Consider the following 19,446-nt stretch of genomic DNA (forward strand, 5'->3'; position numbering starts at 1 on the left):
CGTGCAGGTTTGTTACATAGGTATACATGTGTCATGGTGGTTTGCTGCACCCATCAACCCATCATCTACATTAGGTATTTCTCCTAATGCTATCCCTCCCCTAGCCCTCCACCCCCGACAGGCCCCAGTGTATGATGTTCCCCTCCCTGTGTCCATGTGTTCTCGTTGTTCAACTCCCACTTATGAGTGAGAACATGCAGTGTTTGGTTTTCTGTTCCTGTGTTAGTTTGCTGAGAATGATGGTTTCCAGCTTCATCCATGTCCCTGCAAAGGACATGAACTCATCCTTTTTAATGGCTGCATAGTATTCCATGATGTATATGATGTGCCACATTTTCTTTATCCAGTCTATCATTGACGGGCATTTGGGTTGGTTGCAAGCTATTGTGAATAGTGCTGCAATAAACATATGTGTGCATGTGTCTTTATAGTAGAATGATGTATAATCCTTTGGGTATATATCCAGTAATGGGATTGCTGGGTCAAATGGTATTTCTGATTCTAGATCCTTGAGGAATCACCACACTGTCTTCCACAATGGTTGAACTAATTTACACTTCCACCAACAGTGTAAAAGCATTCCTATTTCTCCACATCCTCTCCAGCATCTGTTGTTTCCTGACTTTTTAATGATCAGTATTCTAACTGGCATGAAATGGTATCTCATTGTGGTTTTGATTTGCATTTCTCTAATGACCAGTGATGACAAGCTTTTTTTCATATGTTTGTTGGCCGCATAAATTTCTTCTTTTGAGAAGTGTCTGTTCATATCCTTCACCCACTTTTTGATGGGGTTGTCATTTTTCATGTAAATTTGTTTCAGTTCCTTGTAGATTCTGGATATTAGCCCTTTGTCAGATGGATAGATTGCAAAAATTTTCTCCTATTCTGTAGGTTACCTGTTCACTCTGATGACAGTTTCTTTTGCTGTGTAGAAGCTGTTTAGTTTAATTAGATCCCACTGGTCAATTTTGGCTTTTGTTGCCATTGCTTTTGGTGTTTTAGTCATGAAGTCCTTGCCCATGCCTATGTCCTGAATGGTATTGCCTAGGTTTTCTTCTAGGGTTTTTAAGGTTTTAGGTCTTACATTTAAGTCTTTAATTCATCTTGAGTTAATTATTGTATAAGGTGTAAGGAAGGCATCCAGTTTCAGTTTTCTGCATACGGCTAGCCAGTTTTCCCAACACCATTTATTAAATGGGGAATCTTTTCCTCATTGCTTGTTTTTATCAGGTTTGTCAAAGATCAGATGGTTGTACATGTGTGGCATTATTTCTGAGGCCTCTGTTCTGTTCTATTGGTCTATATATCTGTTTTGGTACTAGTACCACACTGCTTTGGTTACTGTAGCCTTGTAATAGAGTTTGAAGTCAGGTAGCGTGATGCCTCCAGCTTTTTTCTTTTTGCTTAGGATTGTCTTGGCTATACAGGCTCTTTTATGGTTCCATATGAAATTCAAAGTAGTTTTTTCTAATTCTGTGAAGCAAGTCAATGGTAGCTTGATGAGGATAGCATTGAATCTGTAAATTACTTTGGGCAGTACGGCCATTTTCACAATATTGATTCTTTGTAACCATGAGCATGGAATGTTTTTCCATTTGTGTCCTCTCTTATTTCCTTGAGCAGTGGTTTGTAGCTCTTCTTGAAGAGGCCTTCACGCCCCTTATAAGTTGTATTCCTTGGTATTTTATTCCCTTTGTAGCAATTGTGAATGAGAGTTCACTCATGATTTGGCTCTCTATTATTGGTGTGTAAGAATGCTTGTGATTTCTGCACATTGATTTTGTATCCTGAGACTTTGCTGAAGTTGCTTATCAGCTTAAGGAGATTTTGGGCTGAGATGATGGGGTTTTCTAAATATACAATCATGTCATCTGCAAACAGAGACAATTTGACTTCCTCTCTTCCTTCCTATTTGAATACTCTTTTATTTCTTTCTCTTGCCTGATTGCCTTGGCCAGAACTTCCAATACTATGTTGAATAGGAGTGGTGAGAGAGGGCATCCTTGTCGTTTGCTGGTTTTCAAAGGGAATGTTTTCAGCTTTTGCCCATTCAGTATGATATTGGCTGTGGGTTTGTCATAAATAGCTCTTATTATTTTGAGATACGTTCCATCAATACCTAGTTTATTGAGAGTTTTTAGCATGAAGGGATGTTGAATTTTATCAAAGGCCTTTTTCTGCATCTATTGAGATAATCATGTGGTTTTTGTCATTGGTTCTGTTTATGTGATGGATTACGTTTATTGATTTGTGTATGTTGAACCAGCCTTGCATCCCAGGGATGAAGCCGACTTGATCATGGTGGATATGATTTTTGATATGCTACCGGATTCAGTTTACCAGTATTTTACTGATGATTTTCACATTAATGTTAATCAGGGATATTGGTGTGAAATTTTCTTTTTTTCTTGTGTCTCTGCCAGGTTTTGGTATCAGGATGATGCTGTACTCATAAAATGAGTTAGGGAGGAGTCCCTCTTTTTCTGTTGTTTGGAATAGTTTCAGAAGGAATGGTACCAGCTCCTCTTTGTACCTCTGGTAGAATTCAGATGTGAATCCGTCTGATCCTAGGATTTTTTTCGTTGGTAGGCTATTAATTACTGCCTCAATTTCAGAACTTGTTATTCGTCTATTCGGGGATTAGACTTCTTCCTAGTTTAGTCTTGGGAGGGTGTATGTGTCCAGGAATTTATCCATTTCTTCTAGATTTTCTAGTTTATTTGTGTGGAGGTGTTTATAGTATTCTCTGATAGTAGTTTGTATTTCTGTGGCATCAGCGGTGATATCCCCTTTATCATTTTTTATTGTGTCTATTTGATTCTTGTCTCTTTTCTTCTTTAATAGTCTGGCTAGCAGGCTATTTTGTTAATCTTTTCAAAAAACCAACTCCTGGATTCATTGATTTTTTGAAGAGTTTTTCATGTCTCTATCTCCTTCAGTTCTGCTCTGATCTTAGTTATTTCTTGTCTTCTGCTAGCTTTTGAATTTGTTTGCTCTTGCTTCTCTAGTTCTTTTAATTGTGATGTTAGGGTGTTGATATTAGATCTTTCTCGCTTTCTCCTGTGTGCATTTAGTGCTATAAATTTCCCTGATGTAACTTTTTTTTTTACAGGGTTGATATCCAGAAGCTAGAAGATATTGCAGGTATGTTTTAGGAGCTATTTGTAGTTTATGAAAATTGTTTTCAATCATACAACAGTTACAATAGGCTGTACGAATTAGTGGACAAGACTGTCTTAAATGCCTTCTTCTCATATATAGCATTTAACATAATCTGATAAATTTTTATTACTAACCTTTTTGATTGTTGATATGGAATGTGTGAATGCTTCTAATAATGGGGAAGCGAGAGGGATGGCTTTTCTTTCAAACACGTGGAAATTTAATTGGGGGATATTAGAGGACACTGGAGGAGAAATAGCTCTATTCGTTCCTTTTAGTGTACACACATGAATCATATATCAGTTTTTTTAGCTTTTATTTTAGGTTTGGGGGTACATGTGTAGGTTTGTTATATAGATAAATTGCGTGTCACAGGGGTTTGGTATGCAGATACTTTTGTTATTTTGTTATTTTTTATTTTGTGATCTAGGTTATAGCATAGTACCTGATGGGTGGTTTTCGATCCTCACCCTCCTCCTACCATCCACCCTTAAGTAGGCCCAGTTGTCTGTTCTTCCCCTCTTCCTGTCCGTATGTACTCAGAATTTTTAATATGAATTTTTCATGTTCCTAATTTAGCTATTCTATTGTCACAGCTTTCTGATTTTGTTTTCTTTAAAGTACCAGAAAAAAATGAATTCTCTAAAATGATTATTTTCTATTATTATTCCAGTAATAAACTGTGTAGTAGAAAAGTAAAGACAACTTTTCTACCCAGTGAGAAACATGTAATTAATTGGATCCAAAAACTTATAAATTTTATATTGCCATGTGAAATATTAGTTGTACTGACTGTTATAGGACCATTTATTCAAAAAAGTTTGAGAAAATTTCTGTAGAGACGATGGAGACAATACTCTTATTTTTAAAAAACTTACTTTAGTTTTCAGCTCTTCTATAGCAGTAATTCATACAAGCAGTATATTTGGAAAGCTTTGCTCTGCTTGGTGGTGACAAAGTGCTGGTTTTGTGAGCTGCCTAATACATCGACCATTATAGATGGATACTGTATGTAAAAAATATTTGTATTATGGTGCAGATCTTTTATGACTGCTAAAAACTATTCTTAGCAACTGACAGTAGATCTCTGATGTGAAACTATGTTTAGGAAAGCATTCCTTGCAGTAATACAGTTTTCAGAAACACAGCACTGTTGATAAAAATGTCATATTAAAAGCTCCCAGAAAATATTTCAAACGTGTTTTTAAGTGTATTTCTTTATCTACTTAAACCTAAATTTTTATACCCATGGACATTGCTTCTTTTATTAAAATACAGTTAATAGCATCAATCTCTAGATTGCTTAAAAATACTTTCCTTATTGTGTATTAAGTTATGTCTACCCTTTTGATGGTCTTACTTTTATGTGCTTTACTTAATGAGTTGTGACAGTATTTCATGGAAACATGTCCTTTGAACTGTTGGACATTTTATGAATGTAGAAATTAAAGTCTATGTTTGTTACCCTTTCTGCACATTTAAAAAATAGAAACTGTTTTAATTATTTGCTTTTTTCATCATCTGTCAATTAAGTGATTTGCTATTATACCAATTGGAATTGGAAAACTATTATTAATACCCGAAAGGTTTTACAGAAAATGAGTGAGTAAATCTTTTACTTTTTTGAAATGATCTTTCCATTTTGCATTTTAAATATCCTTCTGATATTGCTGAACCATCATGTCCCATATTGATTTCAATATCTGCAAATAAACTACTTTTCAACGTTAACTTTTAATGCATTTTCATTTACTATCTAGCTGACATTAAAAAGGGTCTTGCTGCAAAGAGAAAAAGGATTGAAAGGATTGCAAAAGCTTGCAACGAAAAAAAGAACAAAATTAAACGTATTTTGAGAACAATACAACTAAAAATGTATGATTGTTGGCTTTTTTGAATAATGATATTTCTATCATTTCTTTGTATTTGTTGGTGCAAATAATTTCAAAAACTATCTTGTAGATATTGGTGTCTGTAGTGAACAATATGTTTACTTGATTGTTCCCAAAGCAGGTAAGTTTCTTTGTTTTATAATCTAAGTTTAACAGAATTGAAGTATATTATCTAGAAAGCCAATGAAGATGACCTCTTTTTGCCTTCCAGATAAAAATAGTCTTCCTGTAAAATTAATTTTTATCAATTTCTAGAAATACGGCAGTGGCAATATAAGATAAATGTCTTCAACGTTTAGTCTGTAGATCCTTAACAATATTAAGTTATGTAGAAAGGGACAACCTTATGTTATAAATAGGTTATCTATTTTAGTTAAATTGTTTTCACTATTCCTTTTAGAAAATCATTGGTGTGCCAAAGTGGAGAAATAGTTAAGTATTTCTTTTGGGAACTCTTACAGGATGAATGGCTATGATATTCTTGAACCTACTTATGAGAACCCATATGTTATTTAGTTTGAGGAGATGAAAAGTAAACTGCTTTTAGAGAAAATGACTGTTTCTGGGAAATTTATAGTGCAGTAAACCCTCCTTTGTCTTCAGCAGGTAAAGAATGTAAGACAGCTGCTCTAGTAGTCAGTTAGGAAGGGATCCTTTCAGAATGAGAGTAACTCATTTCACCTTTTCCCAAAAAGAAGATTTCAGCTGCTATTACTCCCTTGCTACTTTATAGTATAAATTATGTGAAGTCAGTTTTGGTTTGAATAGGATTAATTTTTCATCTCTCTATGACATATGACCGTGTTACTTATTATGTGTTACAGGCAGAAACGTAGTTATGGACGTTCTCTGAAGTTGCTGAATGTCCTTGAAGAATACATCACAGGTGAGCAGAAAGATGAAGAAGAAAGAAGAAGGAGCTGAATGTCCTTGAAGAATACATCACAGGTGAGCAGAAAGATGAAGAAGAGAGAAGAAGGAGAAGAACTAATTGTTGGTATCAGGCTTAGCTTTATGATTAACCTATTGTATCAATGTCTCAGGTAGCAATAGTTCATGCAGAAATCCAGCAAAGAAGGAAGAGAGCATGAGCCCAGAGAGGGGGCCCGTTAGTGGACTCATGGACTAGGGGAATATAATTGCCACACAGCATTAGGGGTCCAACTGAGGTCAGTGTCGTAGGGATTAAGAAGTTAAAGTCAGCCCAGATGGCATATTTGTACAAGAGTAACTTTAGGGTTGGAATTTCCTGGGTTGGGGTGTAGCCAAGCACATTGATAGAGGGAGAGTTGGGCAGGGCATATATGTTGGGGGGGTGGTTATGATGACTGGCTGTGGAATTTCGGCTGGGATTGAGTTACTTGAGCACATGGGGGTGGGGCATTGGGCAGTGAAAAGTGCTCCATCCATTGGGTGTTGGGTCCCTACAGATTCCTGAGCTGTAGTACTGAAGTGAGTGACCTACAGTGACAGGGAGGTAGTGGCTGTGTATGTTGGGAAGATGGAGAAATAGCTGAGTGGAGTGGTCAGGGGCTGGGACTCTGCAGCCACATTGCTTGGGATCCAACTCCAGTTTGACTATTGCTAGCTTGGAAACATGGCCAAATTATTTATCTCTGTGCCCCAGTTGCCTTATCTATCTATGAAAGGAGACATGGTAAGAGTACCCACCTCAGAGTTGTTTGAAGGATTAAAGGGTTCTTATGTAATGGGTTTATTTAAATTTTTCAGGATGTGCTCTCACCCATGGTTGCTCTTTATCGTTGCTATGGTTGCTCTTTATCGTTGCTATCATTGCTATTATTAATATTAAGGGAGATGTTGCAGTCATTGGGAATGATAAAATCTAGGGGATGACTGTATAAGTGAGTGCCACGTAGAGGAGAGGAGAACACTGTTGTTGGAGATTAGGTCAAGGTGCAGAAAGGCAATCATTATTGGAAGGTTCATCTATGTGCATATCGAAATGACCAAGTGTTTAAAATCTTAGTAAAAAAGAATGTTTCTTAGTTAATTTCTATATAGATCTTACCTATCTGTGGTCAACAAATTATAGGAAGGGTCATCAAATACTCTTCATTTGAAATCAAGAATTAGGACATACATGTTGAATATGTACAAGAAAGAAAATTCTTTACTCCATGACTGATGAAAAAGATTATGTTGTTTTAGCATATGAGTGGTGAACACAATTGTTTAAAATTGGTCATAAATGTTGTCTAAAAGAAAGTGTTCAGAAGTATTGATTTAAAGAGTATCCATTTAAAGCTAATGCAGAATTACATTTTGTAAGTATTAAAATTTACCCGATTTTAATCACTTTTTAGTTTTGTGCTTCTAGAGAATATTTCAAGAGCAACAAAAGAGGTGGCAACAAGATGGGAAAGGAACTGTGAAAGAGACTGAGCCGCCACATGAGCAATTCACAAAGGTCTGTTCTATTTGGTAACACAATACATTCCTATAAAATACAACTGGTGAATAAAAATAGAAGATAGTCTGCTTATTTCTGAATGTATGGAAAGACTTTTTTTTATCAGTTTGACTTTATTAATATTTGTTCCACAGAGCCTTACAGGTATCCTTTAACTGACTTCTAGGATTCAATAAATTTATAGTTTTTACTTTTTTTACCAAACAACAAATTCATTTTTATAAAATTTAGTTGACCCCCTGAGAGTTTCTTTTTTTAAATTATACTTTAAGTTCTAGGGTATATGTGCACAAAGTGCAGGTTTGTTACATAGGTATCCATGTGCCATGTTAGTGTGCTGCACCCGTTAACTTGTCGTTTACATTAGGTATATCTCCTAATCCTATCCCTTCCCCATCCCCTCATCCCATGACAGGCTCCGGTGTGTGATGTTCCCCTTCCTGTGTCCAAGTGTTCTCATTGTTCAGTTCCCACCTATGAGTGAGAACATGCGGTGTTTGGTTTTCTGTCCTTGCAATAGTTTGTTGAGAATGATGGTTTCCAGCTTCATCCATGTCCCTACAGAAGACATGAACCCATCATTTTTTTGGCTGCATAGTATTCCATGGCGTATATATGCCACATTTTCTTAATCCAGTCTATCATTGATGGACATTTGGGTTGGTTCCAAGTGGAAAGACCTTTCGGTTATACATTTTAAATTACTTACCGTTTTCACTTTGAATGTATTGTTCCAGATTTAACATAATTGGTAAATGTATCTTTAGGATTCATGAAGAGCTTTGTGGGAGTTATTTAGAACAGGAAAAGGTAAGTTGGAAATTTTACCTAGAAATATAAATCTTGTGTATAAAATTGATACTTTATGAATACATTAATGAAGACTTCGTATTCAGTTTTTAGGAGATCAGCGACAGATCTTTAGTGGAAGGAAGGAAGTCCATAAATCCTTTCTGGATGTCTTTTTTACTTGTCTTGTTTAAACAGTTTTAGTTAAATAGGAAGTAGGCAAGTGTTAACTACTGAGTGAGTATCTCTTTTATTTCCTGCTGGAATGTAGGAGTGTTTTATGGCATATTCACTTTCAAAATTATTAGTGACTAGTAATGGTTTTACATGAAAATTTATAATCATAAGAGATGGTTCAGATATATAACAGAATGGGAAAGCCAGCAGATTATTAACACTTTGTGAATTGTGAATTATCTGCTGTCATATAGCACGTTAGCTAATCGTTATTGGACAATGACCTCTTCTTCATGTAGATGTATATTATTTAGGAAACAATGTAATTTTCTTTTGGGAAGTATTCTTTTTAATAACCTTGTGAAAAGACATGTTCATATGTCACTCCTCTACACTAACTGAGATGTGTTAAATAAACTGGGAAAAGAGTTTGAAAACAAAATTTTCAAGCAACTTAAGGATGATCTATACACAAACAGTTATTTATATAGAAGTCACGAGAAAAGAACATGTTGCTATAATGTTCCTCAGAAACCATTTATTAATTGGTATGAACATTAAACTAGAAAAGTTATCCTGTCAGTGTTAATGCTACATGTTACCCCTTAGGGTAGGAACTTTGGTATCATCTTGGACTCCTCTGAGTCCATTATCCTTCCCATGCAGTTATCATGAGGCAAGTTTTACCGCTGTAATGGTCCTTTAATTTCTTTCTTTAAATCCCCACTGAGGCTGCCCTAGTTCAAGACCTCATTCTTCCTTGCTTGTATTATTAAACTCTTTTCTGAGTTTTCTCTTCTGAGCCATCCTTCCCTTCATTGATCGGCAATACTATCTTCCTAAAACCCTCCCCTTTCTAAAATGCTTCCTAGCCCTTCCCTCTTCCCAGCCTGTCAGTGGTGCCCATGTCTCAGTTCTTAGATATTCAGAGGCTCTCCCCTTTATATGACCCCCTCTTAGGCTTGTTTTGCCACCCTCTGTCTTTCCTCCCAACAACTCTCCAGATTGACAGCCTTCCCTGAAGGAACTCACTGTTACTCCCATGCTTTCCTCATGCTCTTCCCTCCAAATGCTTTTAAAATCTTTTTCTATTTTTTTTTTTTTTTGACCGATTGAAATCTTGTGCCAACTAAGTCGACATCAGTCTCCATTTTTGGCTACATGTCCGAGTGAGTTGCCCTTCCATAGCAGTAACACAAGTTTTGTATTACTGTTTTTTATTCGTGCATTTGCTCATGTCACAGGAATATGGAAGAGATTGTGTATTCATTTTTTTACATCTTTCTCAATATTAACATACAACATTTTAGGAAATAGGAACTGCTGAACTATTTGTTGAGAGAATAGTATATGTTTCAAACGTAGTTATGTTTTCTCTAACTTGATGAGGTCATATCACAGACCATTTTATCCCTTCAATGAAAACCATGTTGTGTGGACTATTAGTGATAACAAATGGTCACTACCTGGTGAAAAAATACGGTATTTCATGATATAAGACTGACAGTCTTCTTTTTCTGTCTTTGGTCCATCTTGTCTGTAACATGTTCATCAAACCATTTTCTTCAAGCAAACTACATGACTGTTGGACCTGCTATAATAATATTTCACTGAAATCTGGAATTAAAAAATTTAAGTATTTGGAGCTCCATGTATTGATTACAGTTTTTAAATTTGAAATAAATAACCAGCATCCTTTGAATATTAAAAGCTGTTTCCTTTTGACATTTAATTTACCCTGTTTAAAACCTGAGATGTAAAGTGATGGTTTGTCAGTGAACTAGACTTTTTGTTTTAGAGTAGAGTATTGAGGACTTAGAAGAGTATAATGAAAGCCCTCTTTTTGGTGAAGACAGTCAACTTAAAAAATACATCACTGTGTTCCAAAATAAAATTGTGTCGGAGACTATAGGTAGTGGATATTTAATCTTAAAAACTCAGGATTGATGTAAGCACTGGAATATTTTATTTGTAGAAATGTGTATTGCAATTACTTAAATTTCTTTTTTTGAGACAACCGCAGTAAGAGTTGGCACTTATTCAGATGTCTCTTTAACCTCTGTTATTCTGATGGCTGACGAAAAAACTTGAACCTATGTTATATGATACAAGCATAACTTGAGCTACACTAAACCACATGACAGTATTTAGTTAATTCTTGTATAAATTAGTATATCTCCTCTATCATTAGTCTGTTTGTTAAATGCCAGACCTCGTTACTATGATCTGTTGAATGAACCCTAGACAGTTCTATGAGAAAGCAGCAATTGCACAGTTATATACACGGTCAATTAAATTTTAACATTAAAGATAATTTAGTTTTAGGTTTGGCCTCTGTGGGTCTGTATCAGTTCCAAAAATGTAGAAAGCACAGGCATGGAAAAGTATATTATTTTTTATCTAATAAAAGAAGACAAAACTTATTTTATCTGTGCATTCTTTGTATTCATTCATTAGGTTAAAGAGACAATTCCAATGAAAGTATGACTTCAAAAAGTAGATATACTCTATGGCCTTTCAAAATTATTAAAAGTACCTTAACATCTGTGTTCTCGAAAAAAATTAAACTACTATAAATGATTAAGACAACCGAGCAGGATATATTAATGTCAGTGCTGAGCCACTGGTTTGTGGGTATGTCATTTCCAAAGACATCAAAATGCCATTTAGTTTGTTTTGGTCCACCATTCAATGATACCTCCCCTTAGCATTGATTCAAAGTATTTTATTAACATTTATGTATGCTTAACAATTATTTCACATCTATGGCAAGGTAAATTATGTAGAGTGCTTTGTTTTTCAAGTTTAGTATTTGTGGAGTATGTGGAAGTTTAAGTATGCATGCATCTAAAATCTTGTATGATGAATTCTCCTACCTTTCCTTTTGTAATGTGCAGTTTTGCACATAACATACAAAATGTTCATTTGGAAACACTTTAGTAAATATGAAATTCAGAATATATTTGGAATAAGTCAGTTAAATGTATTCTTTTGCTGAGTTTCTGAAATTCCATTCATGAATCATTCAAAACACAATACCCTCATTGGGAGGAGAGGAGCGACTTACTCTCATTTTCCCTTGTTCTTTTCATTTTAATTGGCCCCTGTATACCACTCTTATCTTTTCAAGGTTTTCCAAGTTAAAGGAAAAAAAAGTTCATTCAGATTCTGTTTTTCTGCCTGCAGTCACTTATACAGGAATAAGTGAGTCCTTGTGGGGGGCATTTAATTCCTAAAGCTTGCATTTTCGTAAAGGATTTTCCTTTTACCCAAAGCATGTGTTGATGTGTAAGTGTAAGTACTACTTCAAGTTTCTAAGAAGATCCTTATTTGAGATCTCTTTCAGTAGTTACAGAGGCAAAATAAGCACTGCAGAGGTCCATGTGAGAGTTCTATTATACATACTGGGCTATCTATTTATTCTATAGTGGAAGGATGAGAAAGACACCACGATGTACTTAGTGGTGGAACAGTTGATTTATTTTTATTTTTATTCTTTTTGAGATGGAGTCTCACTCTGTCACCAGGCTGGAGTGCAGTGGCACCATCTCGGCTCACTGCAACCTCTGTCTCCTGGGTTCAAGCGATTCTCCTGCCTCAGCCTCCTGAGTAGCTGGGACTACAGGCACACGCCACCACACCCAGCTAATTTTTGTATTTTTAGTAGAGACGGGGTTTCAGCATGTTGGCCAGGATGGTCTCGATCTCTTGAACTCGTGATCTGCCTGCCTTGGCCTCCCAAAGTGCTGGGATTACAGGCATGAGCCACCACGCCCGGCCAACAGTTGATATTTATGTCACCCCTTAGTACCTCAAATGACTAACTGTGTACTTGAAGTCACTCTGGCAGATATTCTGAAGGGAAGAAAGTTTTTGACCTTAAAAGTTATTCGGGGTGTGTGTGTGTGTGTGTGTGTGTGTGTGTATAAATGTGTGTATATATGTATATATATATGTGTGTGTGTGTGTATGTATATGTATATGTATATATGCATATACATGTATGTATATAGATAATATGCAATACATATATGCATACATGTATATGTGAATATATGCACACACACACACACATATACATGACTTTGTTTTTTAGAATTGTTTTTAGTTCACAACAAATTGATCTGAAGGTCTAGAGATTTCTCATTTACCCCCTGTTCTCCCATGGTAGCATTCCCCACTATCCATATACCCCACCAGAGTGGTACCTTTGTTGCACTCCATGAAATTACACTGACACATCATTATCACCCCAAGTCCATAGATTACTTCAGGGTTCACTCTTGGTTACTTTTTTTGTGTGTGTGACTATTTTCCTCACATCACCTGTGCTATAGCCCCTGTTTTATTTTTCATTAAGATAACATTTAATTTATATTTTTGTGACCATGAAATTTTAGATTAGGATCAGAAACAAGTCGCACTGAAACAAATGTAAAGATTCACTTTTCTCCCGAAAATGGTAAGACAGGTAACTTTTGTTTACATACATATGCTTGAAACATTGCAGTTAGTCCCTTTAAATTCTAGACTGAAGCACATATTTTCTTTTATTCCATAATAAACACCCGCTTTGAAGAATGGCTGATATCAAGAGCATCATGTCTCCTAATATTGTCTCACTCGGCAGCTGAATGTTAAAATGTGCAGTAAAAGCACTAAATATATCCTTAGAGCAGTGATGTACTGAACAAAATTCAGAGGTCATACGCAAAGACAGCGCCCAAGGAAGTTTGCCCACAGACCAGTGGCAAGTCCTTTATTTCAGCAACTGAAGCTGAGGAGAAACAGTCTTTGGCTTCCCTGCCTGTTGGAGAGGGGTTCTCCTGATAGCGGAGGGAAAGGACCATCTCATTTCCCTGATGTTAAAATTTCATCTTGGAGTCATAGGCTTATATCTTTGTGAAGATATCTAAATTAAGGTGATCCAGTCAAATCACAAAATACTTGACTCACTCCTTAGGAGGAGCTTAACTCTGCCCTGATTTCTGTGCATACACCTGATTTATTGCACTCAGAGTACAAAAGCTCTGAGATGTAAAATTGAGCCAGGCCACACATTGCATTCTTATCCAGGTGAATCAGGGCTCTCTCAGTGCTGCTCACCCAAAGCACATTGAAATAATTTTTCTTATTTGTAAAACAGTGATGATGGTATCTGTGTCAGAGGGTTACTGTGTCAGAGGAAACAATGATGGTGAGAAGGTTAGACATATGGTACATGTTGAATAAATGTTAGCTATTAGTTACCAATATCTTCATGATTTTTATTGATATATAATAGTTGTAAATATGTATGGAGTAAATGTGATATTCTGATTCATGAATATGTAAAGATCAAATCAGAGTAGTTGGGATATTCATCACCTCAAACTTTTATCAATTTTTTTGTTGAGAACATTGCAAAGGTCTTCTAGGTATTTTGAAATACATGATAACTACAGTTATTCGAGTGTGCTGTTGAACCCTAGAACTTATTTCTTCTCTCTAACTGCATGTTTGTACCCATTGTCCAGCATTTCTTTTTCCTTGTCAAGCCTGCTACTGTTTCTACCCTCTGGCAACCACCATTCTACTCACTGCCTCCCTGAGATCAGTGTTGTCCAGGAATGAAAAGCAAGTAAATGGTAAAGATGGGCTGGATGTGGTGGCTCACACCTGTAATCCCGGCACTTTGGGAGGCTGAGGCCGGCAGATCACCTGAGGCCAAGATTTCGAGACCAGCCTGGCCAACATGGTGAAACTTCGTCTCTACTAAAAATACAAAAAAAAAAAAAAAATAGCTGGGTGTGGTGGCGTGCGCCTGTAGTCCCAGTGACTCAGGGAGGCTGAGGAAGGAGAATCGCTTGAACCCAGGAGGTGGAGGTTACAGTGAGCCGAGATCATGCCACTGCACTCCAGCCTGGGTGACAGAGGGAGACTCCATCTCGAAAAGGAACAAAAAAATAAAAAAGATGGACTAGTTGATAGTTAATAATCATGACTGGTCTATTTGTCTGCTATACTTTCTTTCATCTATGTGTGGCAAGTGCCTACTTACTCTTTTAAGACTTGTGTCAAAGACCACCTTATTCTTCACCTTTTCTGGAATCTGTTAGTCTCAAACAAAATTGCGCCCCCTTTCCTCTCTTTTAGTGGTTCTGTACCTCTCAAACTCCGTATTGTGGCTGTTATTTACTTAACTGTTACCCTACAGAGTAAAAACTTTATCATAGTCCTAATTTTCTTTTTGGAAACTGGTATGGTCCCAGCCATACAGGAGGTGCACAATACACACGTACTAAATAAATTAATGGTCATTTGAAAGAATAAATGCTGAATACACAGCAATTCTCCAATCTCTGTGTTTATGCAAACACAAGAATTAACTTTATTGGCCTAATTCAAATATTATCTTGAAATTTATTCAAACTTCCCATTTTCCATGAATTAACCAGACATTTTTTGTTACTAGATTTTCACTAATTAACCAGTTAAATCTCGTTTGTCTTATATCATTTTAAAAGAGCATGTGGAACAAATTCAAACAGCTTAGGTAGTTCACGTCTCTTGAGCTCACTATTTTAAGGAGTGAAGTTCACCCCGCCATTTGCCTACTTGCCTCAGTACTCACACAACAATTGCCATCGACGTCCTGCTAATGCACATTAAATCAAATATCCATACCTGGCTTTGAAGTGTGCCCTATTCAACAAACAGGTCACTTGGTTATTATCTTCTATCTAGTATAAAGATAAAATGTGTGCCAGAGAAAGATGTCTTATAGAGATTTTCGTGATGTACTAGTTACACATAAACAAATTAATTACTGGGGCAGACATTCCTTTTAGAAAGTGAAGACTTGTTAATAGGAGTTGCGAGTAAAGAAAATTAATTTTTGTTGAACTGATAAATGTCCCTTCTAGATAGTTTACATTGCCATTAAAGCATAAAGTTGCCATTTTTTCTTTATCTCTCAGCTACTTATTTCTTGCATGAGCTATTCTGGCTTTTAAAATCATATTTTTCCGTCATTTGCCCAGTGCTTGGCTGTTGGGTACACATAGAATAAATTATCCAGTAAAAACCATCTCAGATCTTTCCAGCTATTTTTGATTAGGTACACCTGTAAATCTTAAAAAGCCTATGAAGAAATACCTAACTCGTATATTGGATACAAGACACACAAATCTCACATAGGACAATGGTAACTGAAGTTCTGAATGTTGACTCAACTTAGGAAATTGCAATCCTTAGGGGGAAAATATCCTTAAACAACGTCTTAAAATTCTACTAGGTGGTAACCACCATTTATACACATATGCATTTCCCTCTTTTTATTTGGGAAAATGATGGTCGTATTTCCTTTTCAGGGTGGAAGAAGGAATTCTCCATTAAGAGAAGGGAAGGAAAATATAGGAAAAATAACCACTCTTTGAAGGCATCTATTGTCCAAATCATGAGGAAGAGCTTGTAGTTCTGAGTTTCACAAACGTGCTTTAGTTGTTTTTCTGTAGCATCCTGGGTGGGGTCACCTGTTTCACGATAGCTGTGTCCTCAGACCCAGTGTAGGAGAAGGGTAAAAAATGTGTTACTTCACTAGTTCATACCTCTCTGAGCCTCTCTTGAAACTGCTACAGGGAAAATTTCTCCATCTTTGTTCTGTCATTTGCATATTTGGAGCCTTTCCTACTGCCCTTGTTATGCTGCTTTGCTTTGTTTTACAGCATGCATTTTTTCCATTGCATATGTTTGTTTGTATTTCCAGGGTCTAGCACATGACTGTGCTCAATAAATATCAAGTGAATGAATGAATGTATGAATGAATGAACATGACTTTCAGATGTCCTTTACGGCTTTTCTCATTGAAGTATATGCTTGTTCTTTGCCTCTTCAAAAGAGGTGCAACTCATTGAGAATATGGTTGCCAAATGTTGCAAAAACTAAGCATAGTCTTATAAAACTAAACATAGATGTGCCATACAATCTAACAATTGCACTCCTTGGTAACTACCCAAGTGAATTGAAAACTTACGTCCACACAAAAACTTGTATACCAATGTTTAACCAGCTTTATCTATCATTGCAAAAATTTGGAAGCAACTAATATATCCTTCAATGGGTGAGTTAATAAATAAATTGTGGTACATTCATACAATGGAATACTATTCAGAAATTATAAGAAATGATCTAGCAAGCCACAAAATGATCAAGAGGAACCTGAAATACATATTGCTAAGTGAAAGAAGCCAATCTGAAGAGGCTGCAGCCTGTATGATTCCTGCTATATAGATGACACCTGGGGTCTGGAGGACTGTGGCCCTCTTCTCACAGCTCCTCTAGGCAGTGCCCCAGTGGGGACTCTCTGTGGGGAATTCAACCCCACATTTCCCTTCCACACTGCCCTAGCAGAGGTTTCCATGAGGGCTATGCCCCTGCAGCAGACTTCTGCCTGGACATGCAGGTGTTTCCATACATTCTCTGAAATCTAGGTGGAGGTTCCCAAGCTGCAATTCTTGACTTCTGTGTACCCATGGGACCAACACCACATGTAAGCTGCCAAGGCTTGGGGCTTGCACCAAGCAACAGCCTGAGCTATACCTTGGCCCCTTGTAGCCACAGCTGGAGCTGAAGCAGCTGGAACTCAGGGCACCATGTCCTAACGCTGCATAGAGCAGGGGGGCCCTGGGCCAGGCCCAGGAAACCATCTTTCCCTCCTAGGCCTTTGGGCCTGTGATGGGAGGGGCTGTTGCGCAGGTCTCTGACATGCCCTGGAGATACTTTCCCCATTGTCTTGGTGGTTAGCATTTGGCTCCTTGTTATTTATGCAAATTTCTGCAGCCAGCTTGAATTTCTCCCCAGAAAATGGGTTTTTCTTTTCTATTGCATCATCAGGCTGCAAATTTTTGAAACTTTTATGCTTTGCTTCCTCTTGAAGTCTTTGCTGCTTAGAAATTTCTTCCACCAGATACCCTAAATCATCTTTCTCAAGTTCAAAGTCCCACAGATCTCTAGGGCAGGGGCAAAATGTTACCAGTCTGTTTGCCAAAGCACAGCAAGAGTCAACTTTATTTCAGTCCCCAACAAATTCCTCATCTCCATCTAAGACCACCTCAGCCTGGACTTCATTGTCCATATCATTATCAGCATTTTGGTCAAAGCCATTCAACAAGTCTCTAGGAAGTTTCAAACTTACCCACATCTTCCTGTCTTCTGAGCCCTCTGTCTCTAGGAAGCTCCAAACTTTCCCAGATTTTCCTGTCTTCTTCTGAGCCTTCCAAATGGTTCCAACCTTTGCCTATTACTCAGTTCCAAAGTTGCTTCCGCATTTTTGGGTATCCTTATAGCAGCACCCAACTCTACCGGTACCAATTTACTGTATTAGTGCATTCTCACCCTGCTATAAGGACATAACCGAGACTGGGTAATTTATAAATGAAAGAGGTTTAATTGACTCAGTTTCGCAGGGCTGGGGAGGCCTCAGGAAACTTACAATCATTGTGGAAGGGGAAGCAAACATGTCATTCTTCACATGGCAGCAGCAAGAAGAAGTGCAGAGCGAAGTGCGGGATGCCCCTTATAAAACCATCAGCTTGTGTGAGAACTCACTATTACGAGAACAGCATGGGAGTAACAGTCCCCATGATTCAGTTACCTCCCACTGGGTCCCTCCCACCACACATGGGGATTATGTTCCCATAACTACAATTCAAGATGAGATTTGGGTAAGGACACAGCCAAACCACATCATGCTCTAACCTCTATCTTATGCTGTAGTGGAGGAAATGTGGTGCCTATTTCAGGGATGTGACAGTAAGAGCCAGATACATAAACTGGCATGCTCAAGGTAACATAGAGTTAGAGAGGGAGGGGAATGAAAACAATTTCCAAGCTCTAAATATGCACCGGGACTGGAAGAAGTACTTTTTTTAATGATATGAAATATTTATATCATATACCTAATACGTGTCAACACACAATCCATTGGGATAGCATTTTGATTTATTCATTTTACAATTGAGAGAACTGAAAATCAGAGAATTAATGCAAATTCTCTCAAAATCACAGAACTGGTAGCTGTCAGGGCTGACATTCAATGCCAAACTCAAGTTCTTTCCAATAAGCGCAGTTCTGTCTTGAGAGGTGTGGCTAAGAGCAGAACCCAGATACCTATGAGAAGCTGGAAGTCCTTCTTTAAGGTCACTTGGCCTCTGCAACATGAGAGATGGTTCAGGGCTCTCCTATCCAGGAGGTGTTTGTAAAACAGCGGACATCCATTTGTGCAATGCATTTAGACTCTGCCCTCCCAGAAGTCTGGATGATGGGTAAGAAGCGCTAAGGCTCGTTTCTTATCCAGGCAATCATGGGGAATGAGTGTAAATAGCCTCAATTCACAGGTGCACCTGAATGTGGGATATGGCATCAATGTTTAAGCCCTTTTAAATTTCTTCACTTGCAGAGCTCAATAAAGATTACATTACTGGAACGGAAAGGAAATCACATGCACTGAAATATGACATGATGGTGGAAAAGAATCTAAATGTCTGCTGGGGACAAAGACCTCCGCTGGTGCTGCTACACACACAGGCAAATTTCTAGCCTCATGGGTGCAAAATGGCCATATCCAGTCCCCTGCTATTCAGGTGGTTTTTAGCCCAGACAAAGTTTTATAAAAAGTCCTAATGCAAAATCTTGGAAAGTTCACGTACGTATCTAGAGTTCCAGCCTCTTGAGGAAAGTGGAAGAGCTGGCAGCACTGGTTCCCACATTCCTCACATGTGCCCCAAGGCAGCATAGGCACCCAACCCTGGGCCACTGTACCCACTTACATTAGCTGGTATGCCTCAGAGTTTGTGACTCTACCCTAGCCTAAAAGGAAGGTCCTAGCTTATTCAAAGCTTTGAAAAAAATCCTGCTGAGAAAAGACTGAAGGAATGCTTTTTGGCACCATCTCCTGTTTCATTAGCCACAGCTGCCTTACTATGTACTTGGACCAGAAAAATTGACTCT

General features: G+C 37.5%; 1 protein-coding gene and 1 long non-coding RNA gene across 6 annotated transcripts in view; one reads left to right on the forward strand and one right to left on the reverse strand.

The window, feature by feature from the left end:
* ARHGAP6 (Rho GTPase activating protein 6) overlaps positions 1-19,446 on the reverse strand; it is a 523,176-nt gene that overhangs the window by 82,347 nt on the left and 421,383 nt on the right. The gene's annotated exons all lie outside the window — the stretch shown is intronic.
* LOC129475066 (uncharacterized) overlaps positions 5,227-19,446 on the forward strand; it is a 36,002-nt gene continuing 21,782 nt past the window's right edge. The window contains exons 1-2 of the long non-coding RNA XR_008654746.2: positions 5,227-6,005; positions 7,385-7,488. This is a non-coding gene — a long non-coding RNA (uncharacterized lncRNA). The remainder of the gene's footprint in view (positions 6,006-7,384; positions 7,489-19,446) is intronic.

Source organism: Symphalangus syndactylus, chromosome X, assembly GCF_028878055.3.
Source record: "Symphalangus syndactylus isolate Jambi chromosome X, NHGRI_mSymSyn1-v2.1_pri, whole genome shotgun sequence".
In the NCBI taxonomy this organism is placed as follows: domain Eukaryota; kingdom Metazoa; phylum Chordata; class Mammalia; order Primates; family Hylobatidae; genus Symphalangus; species Symphalangus syndactylus.